General features: G+C 43.3%; 1 protein-coding gene across 2 annotated transcripts in view; it reads left to right on the forward strand.

Annotated features, from left to right (window-relative positions):
* Positions 1-27648, forward strand: part of LOC114874308 (centrosomal protein of 290 kDa-like) — a 141699-nt gene that overhangs the window by 86865 nt on the left and 27186 nt on the right. Inside the window, exon 24 of one of the 2 annotated variants that reach the window (XR_003789090.2) lies at positions 24072-24422. The gene's annotated coding sequence lies outside the window, so the exon portion shown is untranslated. Of the gene's footprint in view, positions 1-24071; positions 25076-27648 lie in introns of those variants that run through there. The other variant, XM_046285237.1, reaches the window with a different exon arrangement.

The raw sequence follows: 27648 nt of genomic DNA on the forward strand, positions 1-27648 counted from the left end.
CACTGGCAACCGTACTGGATGCCCGTGAAAAATTGATCTCCACAAACGAGTCAATCGTCTTGTCATAATATGAGCCCCTGTCTCGCTTTTGCGTAAGCCGTGAAAAGGTAATTTAGGACAATTTTAGTGAAAATTAAAGTGTGGCCATTTTGGGGAATTCTGCACCCCCTGGAGTCAAAAGCATTATCCCTAAGAATTTTTCCTTTTTTTAAAGAATGTATTTTGTAAAATGATTTACCATTATTAATATCAAATATTCTTTCTTTTTTGTTAAATAAAATTTAAATTGGCAACGCTTCTTCAAAATTTCTTGATCGGTTTTAAATAAAGAAATGTCTGAAGCAATTCCTCCCTTCCTGCCCTGTTTCATTAATATGGAATGTATTATACCAGCAGACGGAAGTTGCAGAATTTTTAATCACAGAAGGAAAGATTCATTTGCATCTATCATGCTTAGTGGCCGCGAAGAATAAAAACGGACGATTGTATCGTTCGATGAAAAGAGGGGAAATAAAATTGGTTACAGAAGTATCTTTATCAAACACAATATTTATCGAACAAACTTCTTATCTATTGATTAACCCATAAATAAAAGGAGACCGGTTAACCCGATGTACATAAAATTCAATAATTCTCATCTTTGTTTTATGACTTTTCGCTTCTGGTTATACATAGAAGGGATCGATATGCGATGGTGTATTGATTACCAAGTGTGTGGATATGATGTGAGTTAGCCGTGAACAGCACAAATATTGATTTTTCGGCAACAAAATTTATGTTTACCATGTTAAATTATCAAGACGGATTAAATAAGGAACACGTATGTTACTGTTATTAATTCGGTGCCCAGGTATTTCTTGGTTGTTACAAAATATTTTAGTTATCGACACAAGGATTAAGAATAACCGTGATTTTTATTGTGCTCACTTCTTTATTTCAAATTCATACATACGAGGAATAAAAAGCAATAAAAAGACATTTTTCCATCAAATAACTTTATTTATCAAAAAATTGATAAACACCATATTTCACATTTTGTGCCATTTTTGTTACCATTTGTATTAAAATTTTTGTTAAGAAGCACAGCAGGTCGAAAGCTGGAAGCGTATCGTTTATACAATAATTCCTGTTCACGCTAGCTACACATGTATCCGAGGACGATAGCCGCAGGTGCAGCAAGTGGCATTGTGTTCGGTTAATCTAAAACTCGTGTCTTCGCCGAGGCAGGAATCCTTCTACTGTCTTACGACGGGTCACAGAGGCGGTTGTAGTCACTATAAGGTGTCCGAAGGCTGCCACGGCAGATAAAGCCAACTACCGACGACTTGTTCAGCACCGTAGGGTGACTTTTTCTTCGGTCCCAACCCGAGGACAGTCGAAGGGCCGACAGCTGGGTTCGAAAAATTTTACAACCAAATACTATCCTATCCGCCCATACCGTTTCATCCGTTCATCCGTGCACGTTCTGTATACGATCCGCACATCTGGTCATCGCTCCCGCCTCAGCTATTCGTAGTCCACTACAGTCGCTACTCGCTTCTGCTAACCAGCCATTAACGATGTACTAGCGATGGCCTCGAGTTGCTCCCGTTTATTGCTTTCGCTTCACAACGTTGCTATAGTCTGCTTGGAAGTTATTTGGCCGCTCAAGGTCGCTCCCTCCCACCATAAAGCTGTGTCGCGAGCGAATTCGCCATTTACGCTTTGCTTGCATGAGTTTTGTTTCTTTGAAGTAGCTTTAGTGAGTTATTAGAGGATTGAAAGTATTTCAATTAATCTATAATTAGTATTATGGTTATTTTGTCACATAAACAGTATAGTGATAGCCATTATTATGTAAATTTGTAAATTTTTCATTTTACAACTAATTTTGTTTAAATGGATGTTTAATTCCTTTTAGGCAGAGCGTGGGTGGTATGTACAGTAGCAATTGCCAGCCAATAGGCAACAGTGTAAATAAATAAACATACGTGTTACACGTGCACGTATCGATCATTGAATAACTTAAATGGGCTCATAACTGCGGGGGTCAAAGAACAATATTTGAGTATCCGATTGCTTAGTGTAGTTACTTAATCATGCCACGGTGCACGGTCGAAAATCGAACATGGTTGTCTATCCTGCCTGCGGGGCGAATCAATAGCACTTCACGCACCGAGTATCATCGGGCTGACGTAATACACAAATCAATGTTACCATAGGTGGTTCCGTGAAACGAGCATTATTTCTTACAATTCGCTTCGATGGGGTCAATAAAGGCACGATATACGTATGGGAAGATGAAACTTTAATAGTTTCTTGCTCGGCTTACCTTCTGTTAGCCTCTAATTCAATGTTCGCTTAATAACTCCTAAAACCGGCGTTTCTAGGGAATTTCTAACTTCAAAAGGATACCATATCCTTAAAACTGGTAGACCTAGGGTTCCCTAGGATCACGATCAAAGAACAGCCGACCTTGGCATTAGCGGTAAAGTACATTAAAGAAGCGACAAACTCAATAAAAGAAAAGTCAAACTTTTCGGCTACGGCCTAACAAGTGGTGTCAGCTAACAAGAGATACGAGGCAATTAATCCTTCTGACCGGTTGCGCGTTTCACAACATTGAGACCGACCCGTCAGATTCACCGAGATGTCCGCTAGAGAACGTCGTAATCGATGCCCAATAAAAAAGTCAATCAAATAAACGGGGCAAACTTTGGACTGACTCCTGTGAACCCCTCTCGTCATGGATATATCCAGTCCGTCAACGTTAGGAGTTTATGCGCATCGTCGTCGTCGTCGTCGTCGTTGACGCTCCTCAGTCGGTGTCTATGCTCAAGATATCGAACGTCACTCGACTCCCCGGCCATTTCGAAGAAATATGGGGCAAGGCCGGCACCTTGGTCCAAGAAGGGCGCATGTCGACTCGGCAAACTCTATTATCCGACTATACATAGTTAACCCCTGACTATGCGCATCACTGCCGCGTGTATATACGTGCACACGGTTACACGCGCACGGATTCCATGGTAAAAGCATGTAGGAAGGATGAAGGAAGAGTGTAGAACGTTGAGGAGGTGATAGCGGGAGGAAGGAGGAAGAGGAGGTTGATGCTACTTGAGCGAGTGAACCGATGAACGAGCAATACGCGATGAAGAAAGGACGAAAAGAAGACGGAAACGGATACAGACGTGGCGAGAAAGAGACGGTTCGATTAGTAACGGTGGGGAGAAAAGGGATGGAGTGAGTGGCAGAGGAGGGGAAGTACACAGTTACATAGTTCCTGCTACATGTGCACGCACGCGCTCGAACGTGCACCTACATCGGCCTGTTACACATCGGACTCACGAGCCGTATTGAATATTAAACCAATAAACAGGAGAGGAGGAGCGGTTACAGATGGTCGAGGACACTTGGCAACGCCGCCAATAGACGGAGCCAGAGCCAGAGCCAGTTGAAGCCTCGTTCACAGTGGCGCTGTGGCGCGAAGGGGAAGGAAGCTGTGCCGACAGCGCCGCCACGCTCTCCAACCATGCCAGATGAGAAGTGGTTTAAGAAAGAGAGGGTAAAGGATTGTCGGGAGAGGGCGAGGGTGGCTACGGAACCGTGGAGGGGGTGCAGGAAACTGGAAGCGGATAAACGAAGGGGCCAACACGAGTGCACGAGAGTACTACGTACGCCTCGGCTCGTACGCTCGTACTCATTCTAGCGGGTGTTCACGTTGCAGACGAATCGCTGGAGTTCTCGCTGAAAGGAGAGAGAAATCGATGATGCTTTTTTTAACCCGTGCCACGTATTGTTGCGTTTTTTTTCTTCATTTCTACGTACGTTGGAGCGACATATGGAAGCTGAGCCTAGAGCTAGTTGGCTTGCAAACAAACTGGAGGGGAAAATGCGTTGGAAGCAGTGGATGCAATTTTAAAAAAGTAGGAAGTAAAGAAATTATGGAATTCTTTAATTTTCATTGTTATATGCCTTAAAAACAGATGGAATTCGTTCGAAACTATGAGTCAGTATAGTCAATCTATAGTCGCATTGTTTATGGCAGGCTATTTTTCAAATAAATACTGACAGTGAAGATGTCAGTTAATGTAATAGTAAACTTATTCAAAATTGAGATATATTTGACGGTTATTTTGAATGTTTCAACGATTAAGGACTGTTGGTATTGAAATATGCTGAAAAGAATGAAAGCATTGTGTCCGGGATCCCCCTCGTTCAAAGAGCGAGACAAATAGTGCTGCGACCTAACGGTGGATACCCGAAGTTCCGTCCAGCATGCAATGCCTGGCGCGAGAAAACACGTTTCGAAAGGCCGGAAGGACGCGCGCGTTAAACCCTGCTATAATCTTCACGCTAACTTATCGTAAAAACCAGTCGTTAAAGCGCGCCGTCTTCTCCTTTTGGGCTCAAAGAAATAATTTGCCTGCGACGGGGTACTTGGATCCACGCGCATCAAAGAAGCCACGCCAATTCATCAAACGATACACACTTCTGATACATCGGGTAACAATAAACAATTTGCCGCATCCCATTTTCAAACCATCGTAACAATTAATTAAGAAAGAAACCGAAAGTACTCGTCAACCCTCGAAGAAATTCGAACGATCGTTCCTTTTGATCGGGAGAAAAAAAACGGTTTCTCGAACAAAAGATATTCCGAAATCCCCTTCGCCCCTCCGTCTTTGGAGCAGCTACCTTAAGGCATCGTATCCATGAACGTTGCCGTTTAGATGTGCGATCTATATGCCCCACCAGCAGCGACGCTACGGCTCGTGTGCTCGCCGCCTATCCTTTACGTGTGTGTACCACGGCAGGTAACCGCCTTAAGGAGTTTGTTTAATTCCTCGTCCTTGCAAGCCACCCTGTATTGCACACACAAGCGAGCGACGGATCCGCAGCCGAGAGAGGAGAATCGCTGAGAACTGCCGCCTCTAGAGTCGAACTAAGGGTGGGGAGGCCGATGGAGAGAAGGACGGCGATGCGAGCAAAGTGGATGACAGAAAAAAGAGAGCGTCCCGATGAGAAAAGCAACGAGAAATCGAGCGAACCTTGGACAAGGACGGAGAACGACAAGGGGGCGAAAAGTAGACACCGATCGCGAGGGAAAGACACACCGTGAAAGGGGAAAGAAAGGAAGAAAGAAAGAGAAAGAGAAAAGAAGATCGGTGGAAGGGATGCGTTCGCGCGCTCAACGGATGTCATGGTGGGGGATTGATCGAGCACAGGGGTGAAGCGTGTAGTCGGTAGAGGGGATCGGACGTAAGAAGTGGTGGGTGACGACTCGCACACCGCTCAAGAGGAGAAGAGGTTAAAGAGGGGAATCAGGCGCGACGTCGACGAGAAGGTCACGCACCGTAGTCGCCACACTATTTAAATAATGTATTATTTCTATCTGGCCGGCTATGTGTATCTTGCGCCGACGGAGGCCAGGGAAAGGGAGAAAGAGAGAGATATGTACAACGGCGCGAAGAAGCGAAGCGTGGGACGCGGCAGGAAGGTGGTTGGAGGCAGGGTCTCAGAGATCCACAGACTCGAATTCCAATGCCCTTCCTCGCGTGGGCCACCACGGCGGGGGAAAGTGAGAGATGAAATAAGCAGAAGCAGCGGCCAGGAAAGGACGCTGCTTTATCGAAATAACAATGAGCCATCGAGAGTCCTGTTATTGAGCAAATTACGTTAACCGATCCGGCCCGATCAAAAACCCGATCCGATCGACGCGATTTAAGGTAGCCAGATACGTTCAAAGGGTTCATTTCGTGGAATTTTTATAGAATTGTATAATTTGAAAGAAAAATCTCTTACAAAATGTTCTTTCAATTACGAATGTTGTTCACAATGGTCATCGTTCTAGTTGCCACAAAATGTTGCCATTGATGGATTTATTCGCGCACCCTGAATCCTAGGTTGCATATGTTCGTCATTAGCTCATCAACGTCGGTCGTGAGTCAGTCCAACGATGCCCAACGAAAGGATTCTTTCTCCGTGATTCTGTTTCCCCTTCTACCAGCCCCTTGGTTCACTTAGAAATCACTGTTGGAGCGTGCATGCGGAATACACGATTTGCGAACGCGCACGCGTCCCTCTGCGTGCGTGGACGCGCGCGCGAGCGCAACATCGCGCTCGCGCGTACACAACTGCATGCTCGCCGCTTCTCTAACATAAATGACCGTTGCTGGCCTGTTGCTAGCAGCAGTTTGTTGGCCAGTGGATAGCGTCACTGTGGCGCAAAAGACTTTGTTCCGACAAGCACCCAGGGTACACAACGATGCTGTGCCTCGCTGAACGTTTTCATCCACGCGAACACACGTGTGGTGGAAAATGCATACTTCCATGTAGGAACTACCGTCCGACTGATGCAAGGATAGGTTAGGATCGCGATAGGCCGTGGCTCTCGAAGACTATGCCAGCGAGCACGGCTACCGTGAAAATAACGTTGGACGCTTGTGTAATTGCCGCGTAACTTTCTAGACGAGACCGCGCCGATCTTTGCCTCGTGACACGGTCTGACCAGTTGACGATACGTCAAATGCGTTTATTTTGGGATATCTTTTGTTTCTTTGGAGGATGTAAGCCTGGAGCTGATAAGATAGGTAGAGATAAACTTTGGTTTAACTAGGTAGAAGTTAGAGTAGGCCTGGTCTCTTTAAAATTCGGATTGATTCTCCTTATCTAAAATTATTAAATTAAATAAAAATTCTACAATTTATTGTGAAAAATTATTCTGGAAGACAGGGGAGAACAGTTACCAAGAACCAAAATCGAGCTTCTGGTGAACACCTAAAGAAGTCATTATTATCTGAAAGGTGTTCAAAGAGACTTAATTAGAAAATATCAGTAAAAGTATCAGTATCTTGATGGTATCAGTTTGTCCCTAAGGATTGGATCGTAAGTTCGACCTCCTAGAGGGCGCCACCTTACCCAAAAATAAGGTTCTAAACTCGCGCCACATTGCTAACAAGTGGTTTCTGATTTTTCGTTTCTCCTATTAATCCCGAAATACCCGCGTCCATTACAAAGTAAGAAGCGGTATGTTAAGTATTAGATATATTACCGTACTACTTCTGAAGAATGCAACATAAGAGAAGTAAGTACAAAGTTTCTCTAAGTTGGAAACAATTTACGTACGGGTCTAGGTGAACGCGTTAAAGCATATCAATTTCCTTTCAAACTCTGTACTGAACATTCTGTAAAGGTTTATGCCTCGGCTTCACGACTTCGCAATAATCGAACGGGCGCAGACTTTTCAGCAGCTCCGTTCAAAGTTCACCTAAATACTGAACGACACGCTGCGCCCCGTTCCGGCTCGCAATCAATCCATCTCGACAAGGTCATGATTGGTCGTCACGAACGTTGTGGGTATATTGTGGCGCGGTTCGCACGAACGACAGTCGCGATAGGAGAGAAAGTCAACGCTCTAAATGTCCGAGAGTGAAAGATCGACCGTGAGAGTCCCGTGATCGCGTAGCCGAGAGAAGGCTCGCTTCGCAAAGTAAAACGTTCGTAACAAAGTAGAAGTACTTTACGCTCGACTAACTTTTTTTCTTCTCTCCTATGGTTTATTGGCCCCGATGCAATTAAAACGTACAACAGCGACGTAGTAGTGGCATCTTATACTTAACGTTACACTATTTAGCGTCGTTAGAGCAGGCGGTAGCGATAGTTGGCCAATCTATCGGCCAACAGTCTCGCCTATTTTCAATTATCCTACGGCCATGGTAAACGGACGCAAGCATTCTCTTAAAAACTTTCACGAGGCCGATCTCTTGCCTTCGTTGTCTCTAGAATTTCTGCGCCACGTGACGTAGGAGACGTAGACGCTTAGTTTCCTGAATCTCGGTAGTAAGAGGTCTTAACTTAGGTGGCTGTCCGATTGTCTCGTCGGTTATCTAGATAATTGATCTCGCCATCTGTAAGCAGCGTTGTTAACATCGATTGCGAAGGGTGATCAATACCCAGTAGCAGCGTGCGGCTATCACTCGTGCCATAAGGGTTCTATTTCCCCCCGGTGCGGAGAAGCGATGGACGAGGAGTGAGAGCCGAGCCCTCGAGGGGCTGGACAGAGACAAAGAACGGGTGCAGATAGGAACCGGGTGGATCGAGGAAAGAGACAGACCCGATGGACAACGGACGGGAAGAAAAGAGTGAAACGAGTACGATGGAGACGGTAACCGTAAAAAGGGGAGGGAAGAGGAAGGAAAGGAGAGAGAGAGAGGAGCGCACGCCACGCCATGCCGCGCCACGCGACACGTGAGCCACACCGCTAACAGTGGACAATGAAATTACTTCGGCGTGTATCGCACGGTATTGATCCGTTCTCTCTTCGTCGCTCCCCCCTTTCCAACTATCCTCTATCTCTGTTAGATTCGAGCCTTTATCGAGCTGGCAAAGCGACTCGCCTAGCTTCTTCTTGCGACCACTTATTCGCTTTTACCTTTGAGCGTCGAATAGGTTAGAATGATCGAATCATCCGCCATTTCGAACATTCAGCGTTTCCGTTGATTTCGTTCTATTAGATAAATACACGATACTGGATTGATAGAGAAAATACAGCTACGACGGGTTATTAGAAGCTTGAATTACCAGTTGTTTTGTTTTATTAGCGCCCTAACACCCGTAGCGTTCTTTCAACATTCGAAATGGAGTCGCGTGCGCGCCAAACGCGACGCACCGCCCCTACAGGGCCGAACTTAGGACTCCTAGCCCCCTGTACTAATTTATTAACTTCCTTTAGAAGAATTATTAAGAAGTATTTTAAATTTTTGTGACGCAGAACAAGTAGACAGAGTGAAAAATTTTTTAGTGAATTTGAATTTTCACTTTGAACTTATTTGTTTGGGAATAATGTCTAATAGAACAACAAGTGTATCAATTGTCTCTCCAACGAATAATGGAGAACGGTTAGCGAAGTAGTTTTCAAAGCGATTAGAAAGTGAAAAAAGCATTTCTATCCGGGCGTGATCGACACACGTGTAACTTTGTCATGGAAGTTCTTAGTGGAAAGAACCCCGGGATAAAGGGAACTTCATTTATGACAAACCTGTTGTCGTTGCGTTCATCGATCACTCGTTGCACGACGCACGACACTTACGGAATTCCCCGGTTGGATTTATTGCCGCGAACGTTTGAATTCTTCTTTGTCACTGCCGAATAAATTTCTGCAGCAAACACTGTATCGGAATCGCAACGATCTTTGGAATGTTATTCAAAATCAATGAGCCTCAAGTGTACTTTATAAAATGACCCATATGTTCACCTTATCTTGGAAGAATTCTTTTTCTTTTTAATTGAAAAGTCAAACTTTTTCAACTCAGATTAAATAATTTTTTTAATCGTGAATTTTTAAATTCAAATTTATCATTTTAAAGTGCTATGACTATTTAAGAATTTTCGAATTTTGAAAAAATATTTTAGAAATCATTGAATTTATAAACATTTTGAATGAGCATTTTCTTGCGTCGCAGACGTCTATATAATTTTCTGTAGGTTTACGATCTTGTAGTACATGGTAATTGCATATAAGATGGACGCGAGTCATCCGAGTGGCGATTAAGAATTCCGTATTCTCCGCGTAATGACATCGATGGCGGCATCAAGGACTGCTTATTCCGGCGCTCAGAAATTAGTACAATCGAGCCGGAGCCTTGTCTCCGTCGTTGTTCATAATTTGTTGCGCACAAATTGTGTCGCGAGAGAGGACGATTTAAAATGTATGAGCCTTGACGAGCAAGGGGCCCCCGGAATCCGTGTTGTTTATACGCTTTGTGACGCGATACCGGCATCGCGACCCCAGTACGCATCTTTCAGGAATAATTAGATATTGATAATTCTCTTGACACGTTACCCTGTAACACTTTGTCCTGCATCCTTGAATTAAGACTAAGGACTTTCGACGACGCTTCGATCGTTCTATTGGCATGCTTCGATTTATTTCTGTATTTCTCGAGTTTTCATTTCAACCTTGAACCTTCGCAACGAGATTTATCGTAATTTGAATCGAAGAAATTAAAATTAGGAATTATCTCTGTTTTATTTGCAAACGGTATGTTAATTTTAAGGAATAGAGGAAGTATGTCGATCATTTTCGAAATCTCTAACAGCAAGTTACGCCAGGAGGGAAGGTCTGAGCGTCCGCGCAATCGTCGATACAACGCGAATCTCGGTCGTAGAATCTCGTCGTATCCGGTGCACGGGAACAATCGACGCGAGAAGCGGTGAAATCGGCCGGTCGTCGTCGAAATCGTGAATGGTGGCGGCCGTTGTAACAGCATCGGTTGTTTTTCGTACGGCCCGTGTTGCTGCTGCGGCTGCGGCAGGTGGTGGGCTCTTCCGAAGGGATCAGCGCGCGGTAGGACTCGACCGATTATCAAGAACGCGTCACGGCCACGCCACACCGCTGAAAACGAGCAAGAGCAAACCGGAGCGGCGTTCTCTGGCGGACGAGACCTGCCGTAGGCCGCCGTAACGCACGCCATTCGGCAAAAGGTTGCGCGTGCGGCAGAGACCCTGGACAGGAACAAGAAAGAAGTATAACCGGGGACTGGGATCTGAAGAAGGACGAAACGAGGGAGGAACTGACACGGTGGATAAGGAACAGCGAAGGAACGAGAGAGAGAAAAAGAAAAGAAGCCCCGGACGGTTGAAAGAAAAGGCAAACAAGCCAGGATAAAGCCCGTTGAACGGTGATGAGTTTCGTGGAAAGAGCCGACAGTCGAGGAGAGAAAGAGAAGGAGCAAGAGGAAGAAGAAGCATGCTTAATCCCAAGCCGAAGACCTCGGGAGTCTCTCTTTGCCTGCTTTTGGATCTACAACCTTCCATGGGATTCCCCGAAAATTCGTCGGTTCGCTTTCATTTTTCAGTCAGGTCGACGCGATCTTTCCCGCCGGGACAGGTCAACGTTGTCACAACTTTTCAACAGTTTTGTAATCGAACGAATGCTGCCGGGATAGGAGCGTTAATAGTAGTTAATTGGGAATGTCGAAACGGGGAAAGGGAGTTGGAAAGCAATGACTCGAATGGGGAAGGTATGCTGACATGAACGGTATTTTTTTTTCTTATTAAACAGCCAGGGAAAAAGTTGGTTGAGAAAGTATATTGCCGTGAGAGGCCTCCCGTTCGCTTTTCCGCTCGTCCTCCAGGCCCAACTTGCACGCGCGCTCCTTAATAATGTACGTTCGAACGCATTTGCCCGTTATCATCAGCGTCATTCGAGATAATAACGCGGGCTATCGCTGCGAAAACAGTGGACGCGACAAACAAGAGCGTTTCAAGCGCCGAATGAGATTATACGTTAAAACCAGTCGCATTCTTGCCCGTGGTTCGAACGCTTCGAACCGGGAACATTGACGCCACCTACAATCCCTGATATGCTTGCCTTCTTCGACTTGCGTTTGAGAATTGTTTAATTATAAAAATTGACTACCATCATTTTAACCTATAATTCCTATTCTATTAAAAAGTATAAAAAAGATACTTTCAAAATTTTAAATGGATCCACTACATAGTTTCTTAAAGATACTCTCAAGATACTTTCTCAAAGATAATCTTCCATATCATTTTGCGCTCATCAATTGGGATTCCCCCATTGTGATTTAGGATGCATAACCATCGCGACTACTAGCGCCACCGCATCGTCATTGGAACAGAATTCCCGCCTAATTTCTTGAAAGAAATGAATCCAATCTTTGACTCATAACCAAAACCAATAAATCAATCTATCAATGTCATACAACTTTTGGAAATCTGAAACTAATTACAGAATAAGCTTAACTTTGATAAGAAGATAAACTGTACGAAGTGTATCGAAGTGATTCGAGGTACATATTCCCTGTCGAGTCGTCAGCGCCACCACTAGAAAAAGTGCGCGGCGCACGCTCGGAACCGTTCGAAATCACGCGAGAAAGTCGTCGTATCGGTTGGTGAGAAGCGCGACGAAGGGAAGACCGCGACGACAACACGACGATGAACGAGAGACCTCCGCTCTTCCTCCGTACAAATATGTAATACGAGATACGTATTATACATGCATACATGTCCACCCATACGCAGACGCGCCGGCCAGTCGAGTGACCGCAAGTACAAAGGGGCCAGGGCAATATAGTTTTAAAACGGAATCAAACGAACGAGCGACTCGGCAGCGCAGGAAGGGCAGAGAGGCAGCAAAAGCGAGTCCCGACGAGTAACAGTGGGCGACCCTGCTGCCGGCTGCCGACAGCATTCCTACAACACAACGCGGCCCCGCGAACCCACACATCGTGCACGATCCCCACGCCACCACTGATGCCCATTCGATTCTCTGCCAAGCTAAGTTTTCGAGCAATTTGTGACGCTTTTGCGATACCATTTCAAATCATCCATTGAAAGTATAACGCCTGTATACCGTAATGTTTCAAAGGTGTCTTCCGAATTGGGCTTCTAGGCAATAATAGAAGATATAGCGGATTTTATAGTTTGGGCAAATTTATAAATTCATAAAGAATTATTTAGATCAACGAGTGAAGATTAGGAACACCAATGTCGTTTTGTTATTCTGAGATTGATACATCAGAATCTTTAACACACGTGTAACAATGAGGCCGTTGAAACTTTCATCTCAAACTCTCGAGGAATTTTAAGTTTGAGCAATATCTCAAGTGACCCAAAGGTTACTTATATTCAAAGTAACTGAAAGTGTCTTAAGCCCATCGCTACGGTGGTAGGGACACAAACACAGGCGCAGTGTTGGATCAAGGAACTCTGTCGCCCTTCACGACCTCCGGCGGTCGGCTACAAATGAGTCATCCGAGTGAATTGAATTTTATTAATCGATTCCCCTGTTGCTCTGACAGACTATTGACCATCCGGTATCGTTATGCACTAATTGATCTAATGGATTTCGTACGGTGGTAACCGTGTTTCTCGAACTCTCGAGAATGCACTCGATTGTTCGATCGGAGTTTCGGTTCGAAAAGCCGGTGAAAGTATCAAAGAATCTCACACGGACCGTTTCACGCGTAAGAAAGTACGAAGAATCACGAGCAACGAGGATTGTACCTTCCGAAAGAAACGGAGCGATATCGAGAGGTCTGTCGCACGATTGATCCGCTCCTGACGCATGCGCAGAGGAGCAGGAGCGCAACTCGGGTGGACGAACGATTGCGTTCGAATTGATCGATGTGAAAATATAATCTTTTTTAATCGTACCACGATATTCGCCCTTTGATTCTCGTTTTATGATTCAATGACTGTTGACATGTTCCATTTAAGGATAAGTTGAAAACTTTCCAAGTCGAATCGTTCGAGCGGACGAAAATCTTATGCAAAAGTTATGCGCGCGTTGATTGCTGTACGTATGCGGTGTGTATGTCGCAAGCAGCAGCACAAATTCAAACAATCAGCCTGATAAGATCGTCGTCGGCAGCAGGCTCGAAACGGCCCTGCAGCAAGCGCAACGCGACGTAACACGGTGCAACGCGTCGCGAGATTTCGGATTCGGTCGTCCGTCACCGGGCCCCTTCGGCCGCGTTCGGTCGCGTTCGGCTCAGCTGTGTGCGGTCGCGCGCCCGTATCACCGTTTCCCTTTCTCTCTCTTTCTCTCTCTCTTGTTCGCTGCTCATCGGTGGCACAAACACAACGCACAGGTTCAGGCGGTGCGGCGTGGCGCGACGGAGCGCTCTCTCGAGGAGGCTGCAAGAGAGGATGCAGCGACCCCGAATAATAGAGCGCTTTCGAATGACGCGGAAGACCGATGATCGACCGGGGGTTAAAGCAGATCGTGGTTGCCAAGGCAACTCCCGTCCTCGATGGACCACTTCCGGTTTCGACGCCCTTTGTACGTGGTCCGTGTGGCGCGCGAGGCCTCCGAATCCGCCTCTCACCACGCAGACTTCCCTCGACAGACAGCCTCGACAGTTTCGAACGCACTCCGGTACCCGGGTCGTGGAAGGACGATCGGTCGTCGCGCGGCCCGCGTGAAAGGATATCCGGAAAAAACTGAACGGGGAGAAAAGAGGAGAGAGCCTTTGATTGCTTTTACCCGGTCAACACAGTCTGTTTCGGTATAATTTTACGCCCTGTATCGAGCGCTAAACGCTCTGACGAACGGTTGTTGATTTAGGATCGAGGATTTGAGGTTTTTCAAAACGGTATCCCGCAAATGGGTCAATAGATCGATGAAATTCTGAATAGAGAAGCGATATATTTGTTGTGGAGTAATATTGGATAATAGAGACGAGATGATGGCTAGAGGTATTGATCGAGCTTGATATCAGTCAGGAGAGGTCCTTGCGTATTCCGGCAGCGTGACTGCTCTTAGGAGTTAGGTCGAGGATGAGGTGGTTTCTCGAGATGGGATCGATAGATGCGGGGTTTGTTGTGATAATATTGCTAATAGGAACTCCGGTGATCCTCAAAGCGTCCATGATCCTCTGATTCTATAGTACGTTAATCAAATGAAAGATTAACGAAAGTTAGAAATTCATTCGTTCCAACCACTTCATATTAATTTATTCATACACGAGAAAGCAAGTGCAGTCTCATTACTCCAGGAATATATTTGGATGAATAGCTAAGTGACCACTAGCGAGAAAGCAACTAAGTATCGACCCCTCTGGCGGCGAGAGTGGAAAGTACCACCGTACCAGAACATTCTTGCCAGCATAGTTTCTCTCTTTCAAATCTCAATATTTTTATTACGATCAAATAACCTTTATTAATTAACTTTTCATCTAATTTCCAACTTCAGTTCCATAGATGGTTTTCTACAATCATTACTGCATTTAAAAATCTGATGGACCAGTGCGACTCATATGATCCAAAGTAGAATTAATCATAGGAATATAGCAAGAAATAAGAATATTAATAATATTAATCCACGTTGGTTGGCTCGATGCAACGAGGAAGAATTCCCAAAGCAGATATCGTCGAGTATGTGTTGTACGCGAGCAGCGGCACGGTTAGGATCGTTTCGCGGGGTATTTGTTTGCGCAGCGCGTGGACGGGCCTGGCATAACAAAATAGCCGCGTGCATACAGAGGCGAACAGCAAGAGAGATCGCGAGGTTACCTGTTCGCACGCCAACGATAATGCAGTCGAGCACTCCCGGTCTCGTGTCAACGATCGGCGAACGGCCACGAATCTCGACGCGCGCACGTCCGTCTAAATGTACCTACCTACCTGAGAACCTTACGCCACCCGGTTGCCCTCTCCCTTGCGCATTCCCGCGCAACTAAAGACACGGCCAGATTGTGCGATCTCAAGTGGACCTCGAGCGTTTCTCTTCGAACCGCGTGAGACTTGTTGTCCGCTCGAAATTATAAAACCTGATTCTTCGCGTGAAATTATTCTCATTGAGACAGCAATTGATGTTTCATTTTTATTTATTTTTTTCAATGCATAATAGCCTTTAAATGTATCATTTTATCAGATACACCTTTGCGTAGGTGTGTTTTTTAAATTTGGATTCTGATTGATTTAGTACCATCAGTGCAGGATCTTATTGATATATGGGTAAAAATTAATATGATCTTATATCAACAAGGTTTCCGAGGGTCAACTAGTTTATTCTTCATCCTCCTTGCCCGAAAAGGCATTTGTAACTCAATACATGAATATAAAGTGTTGAGACATAGATAAGGGCTATGAGGGCCTGCCCGCCTGGCTCGAGGGATTTTTGGTCTTTGCCAGTCAGTCTATTCAATGCTTTGAAAGAGAGAACATATAAAACATAACAATTATTTTGTTCTCATTATCACCCTGCTTCCCAAAACCAACAGATCTAATGTCAATTTAATGTCTAACTTTTGGCTCAAAAAATTCAGACCAAATCAAAGCCCTACAATGATAAAAGATAGAAATTTGCTCTTTTTAATAAATACATCCAAAGATTTGGTATGTTAAATAATTTCAAATATATACCACAATCTCTCCTAACATGTACTATCTAAAGGCAGACTAAAGCCGCCATTCCCTTCACAGTCATCAAACAAACAAACAAACAAACAAACAAACAGAAAGAGCAGAAAAAGAATTAAAAAAAAAAAGAAAGGGAAAGCAGAAGTAACGAAACGATGGAGTACAGAGAGTGCAGTGGTCTCTCGCAATCCGCGTTAGCAGTGGCTCTCTCGCAATCGTAGCTTCTGTCCGTTGAGTGGCGCGCGCGCGAGAAATCAGGCTTCCACCATTAAACCGTCACGTCGCGGAATAATGCGCGACTATACAAACGAGCCGGTTACACCCACCGCGAAGTTAAAAGTTCTCTGCGTGGCGGCGGGAGAGAAAGCAAAAGGAATTTCGCAGCCACGATATCAGCGAGCGTAACATTATTTTCCCTTCACCGTTCGTCCACCTGCCGTCATCCGACATTGCACGCGATTTTCAGACCCTGCACGCATACACACACGTAACACCGTGCTGGTAGGCAGGAATAGGATCCGTTTATTCTCGTCCACCCACCATGTCTTCATTAGATCCACGGATGATTTTACAGGATCTACTCGCTCTTCCACGTCCTCCACTCAGGATCAGTGTACCTGTACACGGCCGCTTTTATGCCGCCTCGTATTCCTCTTACTCGCGACGTGTCATGCACCTTACGTTCCAGCACCGAGACGCTTAACTAGCCGCGTTAATTAAGCGCTAACGCGAGAATCCCGCGCGCCCTGATGACCCCGTGGAAAAATGGGAATGTGGAAATTGGATACAGAGGGAGCTTTTGATACAATTTTTATTTTCTAATAATCACGTGGAAATGGAATGCAAAGATTTGATATAAATATTTGACTATCTGAAAATATCCGCAAATAATCATTTTAGTTTCCATTCATCCCTGTCCCATAGAATAACCAAAATGACCCCAATGAAAGCCATGAAAAACGTTTCATCTAACGTTTCAATTCTTCAACCGACATCAATGTCTCGAATCCCTGCGGTGCAAAAGCGAGTCGCGTCGAAACGCGCCCCATTCTCTATGCGAGTTTCACCCTCGTGACGAGGCGCGCGACCCTATAGCACCCCTTCCCGTCTTACCGTCTACACGCACTCGTTCGGTCCCGCGCGCGTGTACCGAAACGCGGGAATCCCTGGCCTGCACGCTCGCACGAGTGCACGTCCAAATACGCCGAGCGTACAGAGGAGTGCGTGCGTAGACTCGCGCGAGCGAAGCGAAGCGAATTCCCACCGTGGCGCGGCGCTGTGGCTTACAAGTTCACGATGGTGTGCTCTGTAACCCTCCGTGTAACAACGGTACGCGGAGACCCGTAATGGGTCAATATAGACCCACGTGTGGCTTTTTTCTCTTTTTATCACTTGGATAGACGAACCGAGTCTCGAGGGAAGAGCTACTCTTCTCAAATGTTATAGATTTTCAATTGATCACTCATTAATTTCTATTAGAACTATTAATGACAAATTTATGTTGGTTTTTTCAGTAAAGCTTAAAATGATGTCATCAAATTTCTCTTATTTCTTGCAAAAAAGATAATAAAATAAGAGTTGATCAATGGAGATTCTTCCTCTAGGAGATAAATTCTTTGTCAATGATAGGTCGATGAAAATATGGGTCTACTCCGACCCAATACGGGATTGTAAGAGATAATATAGTCAGAGTTAGCTCGGCGTTCGTCCTGTACGAAGAAGACTCGCTTGTCCGGCCAGTCCGTGGCCAGGACTCCCACCAGGCCGACCTAGCCTTCTTACGTGCCCACCTACTCTATCGAGCAATCCAAATGCATTCTTTCTTCTTCTTCTTCTTCTTCCTTGCCCCGGACACACTCTTCCTCGAGGCTGCTCAACGTCCTCCTCGTTTCTTCCCACAGGCTCGCCGTCGATCCTCGATTCTCTCTTTACGCGTCCTTTCCTTTCTTCCTTTTTTATTCCAACGGCCACGGGGGAATCTTCCTTCGTATCTACGTGTCGACCAATCGAACCGCCCGTGTATCTGTGTGTCGCGTTTGTTAAAGGAAAACGCGTGAAACGATTGAGAAATTGAAATTTCAAGGATAGAGTTCATTCGTTCACCCTTTGCGAGGGTTTAACAAACACTGCCATCTTGTATTTTGAATAATGCCTGTAATTAATAAAATAAGAGAGTAGATAGACTTTGAATTTTTGCGTTGGGTCGGTATTATGGATCGTTCGTTTGAAGAACGCTCGATGGGGTTGGACAAAGTTCAGGGGTCGTTGCGGAATCCTGAAGTCTTGGACAGGGTTGGAAAATCTTGGGTCGTGACGCTTTGTTGCGCGTAGGTATTGATTATTGCTGGTTCCTCCTTTACCATGAATAACTGGCAGATTAAATGGAATGAGATGTTCTCGATCAAACACGGGACTTCTTTCAAATCTTCAAAAATCATTCTTGCCCAATAAAACTTAGTTTACATATTTTTATTATATTTCTAAAATATTTATTTCGTAACAAGTATCTAATCAAAGATACCTTATAAATTCTTTTTACAAGAATTTTCATTGTTATTGTTAATTTGTTGATATTTAACGATACTGAATTTAGTGAAAGATTTTTATCCCCAGTTGTATCAATGCATTTTAATTGGAAGGAAAATACAGTTTAGTCATTCGATTCTTCCTCGTTCCCTTTTTATCACACGCAGGAGGGGAAGAGCTCCTTTCGGGCCGAACAATGACTCATTGTCGGTTAACAGATTGCTGTGAGACACTTTAACCCTTTAAGTTTCACCTCCGTAATATCACGTTTGTCACGAACCAGTTTAAAATTCCTTCTTCATAATACTTACATATTACTTTGAACAAAAATATGAAAGTGATTTTGTACCATTCATACATATTGGTATGAAAGGATTTAGAAATAAAGATAAACTCATGAATTTTAATAATTTATGTTATTTTCTAATGCAAACGTAATTTTACAACATTATCCCTGTTCTAAAGCCCTAAAATCCTTATGTAGGGTTGAAACAGCGTTGCAGTGCTTCACTGGTCGAAAGTATTGATTGCACCAGCTTTCTTGCAGAAACTATATTCAAGTATTTCAGTAGCAAGATACGTCCTTTAACCCTTTCGTTACTTAAGGTGATTGTAAACACCTACTAAAAACTCCTGAAATTTTCGACTCTTACAATTGTTTATACCTAACGAAAGATTGCTAATAGAATTATATCTAAGGATTAATTTTCCATTTATTATTATTTGTCAGAATAGTGTTGCTTAGTATCGTCTGTTTTTGAAAAGGCACGAAATGCAAAGAAAAGCTGCATCGAAACAGAGCATCTAGACGGGAAAGCTCGGTATCATCGTCGAAAAAATGCCTAGCTCTGCTCTCCGAGATTCTTTCATGGTTACACACGTTCTCGTTGTGTGTTCTCTACGTGCATGTCGAATGCACTCGATATACCTATCCTCTACGCCACGGATCCGAAAAGTACAGCCTCCCCTCTTTGTTCATCATGCCCGTTGCATCTCTGCCTCTTTCCTTCGCCAGCTTCTCGTCCCTCGGGCTTCTCTTTCCATTCGACCTAAGGCTGCCCTTCCTCCCACTCGTTCTGCCCGGACGACCAACGACTCGGCGTTAGACCTTACATGCTTGGCATACCAGCAAACGACCACGTATAAGTCCAACGATACACCAGCCACCGGCAAAGAAATCTGTCCCAAAAGTTGCATCGCGATCTTGATGCAAAGAATCCATTCCTTTTTCAAACTATGTATCATACCTTGCGGTTGAACTCGGAAATTAAAGTACACAAGATTTAGCGATGAGTTAGATTTCAATTTAGAGTTTGAAAAATTTCAAGACTATCATAGCCTACGAAGATGATACACTTTTTCTCCTTTAAATGAGAGCAAGGAACTTGAAAAATTTTTCATTACTACAGCCCCCTTCGCGGCGATATAACGAGAGTCTATTGTAATAATGTAAGCGATTTTCGAGAAAATTTGATAGTGTAAGATACAGAGGAAGTAGAAGTGCTAATGAAACGAGAAAAGGAGGAAGGAAGTGTTACAATGGCTGCGTGTTCGTTTAGAAAGGCTAAGGAAGTAGCGGTGCTGTTTGCAGCACTTGTTACAGTTAACAGGTGCATGCTATAAGCAGTAATGTTGGGATTGGTAGTTAATTCCGTGTCCCAAAATAGAAACATTAATAATAGAAGAGAATGGTATAAAAGAAATGTTGTTATTAAAATAAGACAGGAATTAAATTATTTTTGATCGTTTAAAAAACAAAATTACTCAATTTTAGCTAAATTATTGTAATTAATAAATGAACAGTTGAAATATTATATTGTGAAATCGTAAAAGAGAAACAAGATTAGAATGTAATCCTAGAATGCATAGATATGTTGCTGACAAGATCACAAATGAAGCATAAGTACTAATAAAACGAAACGAGCGAGGCACAACCGTGTTATTACCATACTAATGGTTAAATTGATTCGAAGAAGCCATGGAAACGGTGATATTGCTGTTGGCAATTAATCACGTAGGTGGCAAACAGTAGGTGAACACTTGCTACCCAACATTGTTGTCCATTTTCTAAAGCACCTTTTTACCACCTACAATTACGCCCCAAACTAAATGAAAACAATTGTTTTAAATGCATAACGATTCTGTTATTTCGTGGGCTGACCACCCACTGAAAAATTCGTTCATTATTACAGTTGTTGCAACAGCAGTTTCATAAATGAAAATCAGAACAATGTCCATAATGTAGATTGCAGCATTTTGCATCAGAATTCCAAGAAATAGTAAAAGAAAATTAAATATAGCACCTTCTGTATTAAAATTACTGAATTTCTTAAATTATTTTAAAGAAGTGTTAAGTGATTAATTATACTTTCAGATTACAATAGTCCTTGTGTTCCTCTTGATTTCTTTTTTTGTAATTTTAAACAGATTTATCGAGAAATCTTGAAATTCGGTAAAATAAATATTTTTTGTACGCGAGTGGTCAATGGGCTTGGTCTGACTACTGATGGCACAATCTACTTACGAACAGTCGCAACGAAGCGGGTCTTTTTTCGCTCGTTCCCGAGGAATAAATTAATATCGATGATGCTGGAAGAAGCGAACTACTTGGCCTAATTTCGGAAACGGTTACTTCCCTCTGATTACGTGTGAACCAATCTTTTCCAGGCTACTGCTAGATTAACGTAAATATCGAAGGTATTGCCTGGAATACAACGCTCTTGTTATTCGAACGTTACATTATATTTAGAAGGTGTATTCAGGAAAGAATTTCGGATGAATATAGGATAAATATAGAATTATGAATTTCGGTCCCGCTGGAATCTTAAACAAAATTATTTATTCATATATAAAGTAGTCAAATAATAATTACTGTATATCTGGTATAATTTTGACAAGGTACATATACTTCAGGAAAGGGTTAAACACCTGACGGAAAGAAATCACGGACAAGCAGAGAGTTGAAAGGTGAAAGAAATAAAGAAGTACCTTGTCATCGATTTCATTTCACCTTCTTTTTATTTGTCTTTACTTCCATTTATTTACTTATTTATTTGCACTTTAATTTTATCAATGCATCTGTGTCTGCCCGAAGGCCATCCGCTGTAACCGTGTTAAATGTACTATAACTTCAATCGCTATATGAATCTCTCTCTTTTTTTTCTCGACATTAAAGCGCAAAATTTTCCCTGTTAATTTCGCAATATTTCCAACACTTGATATAATAACGAGTACACGCGTCCATTGTCACCTTGCCGAAAGAAACTTTTTGCTCGTAAAAATACGTGAGTCATTATTTGAAAAATAAAGGTATAACAATTCAAAATTCGCGGAACAAAACATCGATTATCACCGGATTTATACAGATGAAGCTGAAGAAACGAAGATTTTCGAATTAATCGAAAATTGTGGATGAATTTGAAATTTATAAAATGCCCCGCGTTCTAAATAAGAATCGTATCGAAGTATAATCAAGGTCTCGGTGCCGGTAAGATCGAAAAGAGACTGTTCTAAGGAGTTTCTCGAGGAACGGCTCGTTTTTTTAATTATCCATCGCCAAATTTGGCTGCAACGCGAGCTCGATCGCAACGACGTAGGCGAGATGGACGGGATGGTCGTCCTGAGAAACGTTTCGCCTTGAAGTCTACTTACCGTCCAATTATTTTAGCCTCCTTAGCAATGATTCACCTGCACAGAATGCTTCTAGTACACCCTTGCAAAAACAGCAGACAGTAAAAGAAACATCATGTTCGATCAACCATTAAATACTTGTATCTTCCTTACGCTCACCCCGATTCAATTAATTTTCTCGTTGAATTTTTTTTTTATGAGCAATTAAGTACTGTTCACATAATTTTCTTCTAATTGATCCAAGTTACAGAATTAATTTTTGCAAAAGAAAAAAAAGAAAAGTGAAATTGTAATCAGTGTCGAGTTAATCTCTTAACACCCTGTATATCGATGTTGATTTATCTCACACTTACGCCACAATCGATGCGTTATGGTAGCAGATACGATCGAGCGTGTGCGAGAATGTGCGAGCGCACGATTCTTCTCAGATCCACGAGTGAATTTTCAGTTTAGCAAGGCCGCGTCGATTCGACGACAACGACGACCGTGAATCATTCCCTGGCTACTAGCTGGTCCATTCGCGACTATTATTCAGGTTTCGTCTCACGGTCAAACGGTCCACATATTGCTCTGCCCTTGCCGAGCGTCGATTTTTCTTGATAAGGCGAACCCGCCTTGTCCTTGCGTCAAAGGTCGATGGTAAATACACCGGCGAAGAGAAAGAGTCCTACCTTTAATTGCTGGAACAAAGTTCTGCTCGGTGAAAGTCTGGGAAAACCTCTATTCGTATTATCCTTTGCGTACGTCCCTTTTTTCGTTCTCCTTTGAGGTCTGTCGCGAAGATCGGAATTTTTTTGGTGGACGGTTGCACGAGGGTTGAAATTGATTTTTGGAAGAAATACTTCAGACAGCTGTTAATGAGCTTAATCTAATTTAGCAAAAATTTGGCTCTGTAATTTAAAGGTCATTAGGTACACTGGTAGTCCTTGAATAGCGAAGTCTGGGTCAGTAATAACCCAAACTTACGAGACACACGCGAGAATTTATAATTTTTTAAACGAAAGGGTTTCATATATTAGAAAAATAATTTCAAAAGGACCAGTGTAAAATTTGGAAAATGCAAATGACGTGAAATACGAAATGAAATTAAAATTTGAGCTCTCTCCATGGTCCGCCGTCCGAGGGTGAGCATAATCGAATAACTATGGGGAGAAATTAAAACAAATTTGAAGTAGTATTAAAAAGGGGTTAATTCCACAATTTTTTCACGCACGGATCTCCATGGGTTGCGGCACAAACGCAGGCTCGAAATAGTTGTCTCCAGTGTCGACCCGTTTTTGCCTTCCTCTCCATCGACCCAGCGAAAAGGTCAATTATTGCATTACCGTGTGACGTGGGTGCGCGGGTGGAGCGTAAGAGATAAATCCGCTGTTGGATGAGCTACGTGTACACACACACAGACAGGATGCTCTTGGTATCTCTGCCACGGTGGTTTCGAACTAAAAATAAAAACAACTCGTTAGTGGCGTGGAGAGGTTTGCTCGTTGATGGGTTTTGATAAGCTTGCAGTGGATTATGCTAAGGACCGTTTCAGCATGCTTTATGTAACTGCGATTCGAGGAAGTTTGGGTGAAATGTAAAAGAAGAAAGAAAGAAAGAGGAACGCCGTTGTGTTCCAGATATAAGCAACAGAAGCTCGTGAGATTCTGGCCTCCTTCAGAAACTTATTCTTCCTTCTTTTCATTTATTCTTCCTAGATTTCGTTCGGATACATTCGATTAATTAGTGCAACAAATTTGAAGATGTGGAGCGTGGAAAGTCTGACACGATTCGATGACATAATTTATGGCACATCAATTTAAAGCTCAAAGTTTAATAAAAATAGTTATATAATCGCTTTATCGATATTCTTAATACAAACCGACTGGCTTCTAATTGAAAGAACCAATCAAATGTTTCAACGAAGAACCAACTAATTCATTTATTTAAATTATTTGCATGAATATGATTACAAAATATTAGCTCTTCGGTAATAAGCGGGGAAGTGGCGTGTGTTCTGGTCGAATGGAATGTAAAGAACCCCGATGGTGGTTGTGTGTTCGCAGGTCGTCCCGCCGCCGTCAGCTTGGCACGTCACCGGGCTGGCTCCATTCGACGGTCATAATATATGCCGTCGTTCGCCGTTCACGGCGATAAATATTACAATATAATATTCGTGGCCGGGACACGGAGGATTCCCGGCGAGCCTTCGGGACCGAACCGAGAAAAGCCATATGATGAAGCGGCCGTGCAACAGCATGCGTCTTACAACGGGGATCGTATTACCTGAGACAACGAACAACGACCCTGGAAAACATCCTGCCTTTACGATTCTACAAATAGTGCCAGTCTGCCGTACGCGGCTCGTTTTTCCAATCGGAAATTATTAAACGCGTTTCCCGGCCAACGATATACAGGTAAGCGCGATTCTTCGGCTTCTCGAGGTCGTACACTGGCTTCAGGATATTGAACGAGGATCATTTGGTAAAAAAATTAAAAAAAAAACAAACACGTGTTGCTTTAACCCTTTAAGGAGAATGATTTATAAATTATGGTATGTTTATTTTGTTGTTTTGAAGACGAGTGTGACATGGGTTGTCTTCCAGAATTTCACTAACGAGTGATTATTAATTAACTGGGTATTTTTGTAATATATTTAATCAAGATTTTATGCTGGAATGGAATTATTGTAGGAAGAGATGGTTGGGTCAGTTTGATCGAGCAGAATTTGAAATGAAAGTTGACGAGTGGGAGGATGGCGGTGAAACTGAAGGATGAGGCTAGAGTTTGCGAAAGAGTTGCACGTAATGGTATATTTTTTACGTAATGGCTTTCTTTTATTGTTCGTTTATTGGTATGGCGAATCGTTGAACAATGAGACGGATAGTGCTTTCACTATCACTCTACTCGCACGGTTTTATATAATAATAGTATGTAATTATGGCGGAAGAGTTTCTTATTTGGCTAGTTTTCGTCGCTCGAGTTATGTATTTAAATTGTGTTCATAATTCATAATTTTTATTCGTAATTAAATTAGTCGAAGACTTTACAATCCAGGCTACAAATTATGGTCCCGATCCAACAAATATGTTAATTAATATAAAATATTAAAATAGTCTTCTTCATCCTTCATCCTGGTCCGAGCAACAGTCACCTGAATTAAATTCTAAAAAAAATCAAACGTGCAACGTTTGACCGTGACTTTCTGAATCCCATCCTTGAAGAATTTTGACCGATCGCAGTTTACGAATGCAAACGGTGACGCAGAAATACGTGGCCAATGTCAAGACGTTCCGTCCTCACCCTCGGTTCGCTACGTTTGATCGCAGGTCGCCCTGGCGTCAGGCTGGAACGTCAGCGACCCCTCCTCCTCGTCCTCCTTCTAGGAGAGCCACCTACACCGCTCTCACACCCAGCGGGCTTACATGTACGTGCACGTGGACCGTGTTCCGTGGAAGAACCGCAGGAAAACCACTACCTAACGGGCCGAACAGTCCGTTCCTGTCGACGTACCACTACCCAGATGCACGCGTATGTTAAACTCGTGCGATTCGAGTGCAATAGAGAGCCAAGAGAACGTGCCCCCACTTGCGACGGAACTCGAAGGTCGAAATCTCTTGGCAGCACAGGTCGGGCCCGAGCGTCGATGATTATTGCTAATTGTCGCTACTTGAATTGAATGGTTAAAGTGCTTTGGGATAATTGGTAAGGTACATAGTAATAATTATATGTATAATGCAATACCAACACTGGTAGGATTTTGGTAAGATGCATAGTTAAGTCATTATATAAGAATTGCTATAATACTTGAGAAATTATTAATTTATTATAAATAATTTTGCTAATAGAAAATACTTTATTAGCAAAATTAGCGATTAAACGGTCGATTCGATTTTCCCACTGAACTAACAATAAGTCCGAACTTAAGTTCGTACATATTTCGGTTCGTACGCAGTCGTACTGCGCAGCACGTGGAGGAGTGGGGGTATCTTCTCCCACCACGCGTCTCGCTCGCGAATCGTTCGAGCGCGATGTATGGTACAGTGCGAGGCGATGCGGGAAGAAAAGAGTACGCGGAACAGGTGAGAAAGGGAGACAGGTACATAAACACGAAGAGCGGAATACTCTCTCGGGAGAGGAGCAATGTACATAGGTGGAAAGTACGTATCCATGAGTACGTGTCCCTTTACTCGAGACGTCCAGGTAAATTGAATGTGTGAGTGGCTTAGGGACGTTGCAAGGGGCAGAGAGGGACATAGGTGAATCTTGACATTTATATGTATTTGACCTGTCCCGTGCAGAGGCATTCGTCTACTTAGAACGTACGTGTAGGTGTACGCACGTATTATTCCGAAGATCTTCCAATGTGTTTTAGCCGCTACGTTTTACCATATACGAGAGATTTAAACACGCTTGTGCATGGAATAGTCGCGTGTATTGTATGGGAAAATTGCTGTTGCAGGACGACCCATAGGCTCGTGGTTGTTCTAATATATCATACGATTGTTTCCTCCACCTTTTCGCGGCTGTTGCAGAGGAATCCTCGGAACGTTGGGTTCCGTAGAGATAAATAAATTGAATTTCAAGAGACATGCCTTGAAACTGTACCACGATTGTATAATATTTTCATTTCTATATATTCATTGGCGTAACATTCGATTTTCATATTATCCAAAGCCTTGGTGTTAAAATATAAAAAAATTCGACGCCATTACATCGAAGTCGCGATAGGAAATTCAGTGTCACAGTGCAATTTCTAATTTTCTAATCACGTAACTTTAATATTTGTTTCTATCGGGTATGGATTTATGACGTCGGTCAGCGGTGACCCCCATGACAGTCAATTGCTCACTCTTCAAGCCGCGGTATCGTTCGCGCTCACGCGTGCCCGCGCGTGGGCAGAAACACCGTGTGTGCCCCGTCGATTTGTCCTTTTCCCGTATGACTTCCGGGTCGGAGAGCAGAGGACGGCATCGACGACAGATACTCGGGTAGGATAAAAGGAAAATATTGTCGATGATTTCTATTCGAACACGAGCGAAAACGCACGAAACGCAGGGAACGATAACGCTGCGCATGGCGTTAAACTTTATTGCGTTCAATTTAAAAATAGAATTCTATCTAGAAGGAAGAGAGACGTAACGCGGGCATGAAGAATGTGTCGGCTAAAGATACGTTGGGCTGCGCACACTGGCTCGCGTCCGACCTCTTGCTTGTCGATGGAGTTCCTTCTTGGAAAATTTTTATGTTTATACTGCGATGTATGTAATATTCCGTGCTTTTTGTAATTCGCGTATCGGGCCGACGACGACGACGATCGAGTCGCTTTTTATTTTGAAACGTAACGATCTCGATGAAAACTTCATTAATTTATTTTCCAATTTCAACTTTCCTCTCGACACCTCGGAAATGATCATAATATCAATGTTAATTAGAATCACCATTGACGGTATGAAAATTGATCGATCATCGTTCGCATTGAGAAGCATCAATTAAATGTTTCCTTATTTTCCCAGCGAATTATCTGCTGATTTCAAAGGAAACTAAACGACACGAGTTAGTGCACTTTAGACTCGCCGATACGCTTACTGTAATCACTGCGTACGCGTACACAGTATAGATCTAATATATTATTCAATCGGT

Source organism: Osmia bicornis, chromosome 3, assembly GCF_907164935.1.
Source record: "Osmia bicornis bicornis chromosome 3, iOsmBic2.1, whole genome shotgun sequence".
Lineage (NCBI taxonomy): Eukaryota > Metazoa > Arthropoda > Insecta > Hymenoptera > Megachilidae > Osmia > Osmia bicornis.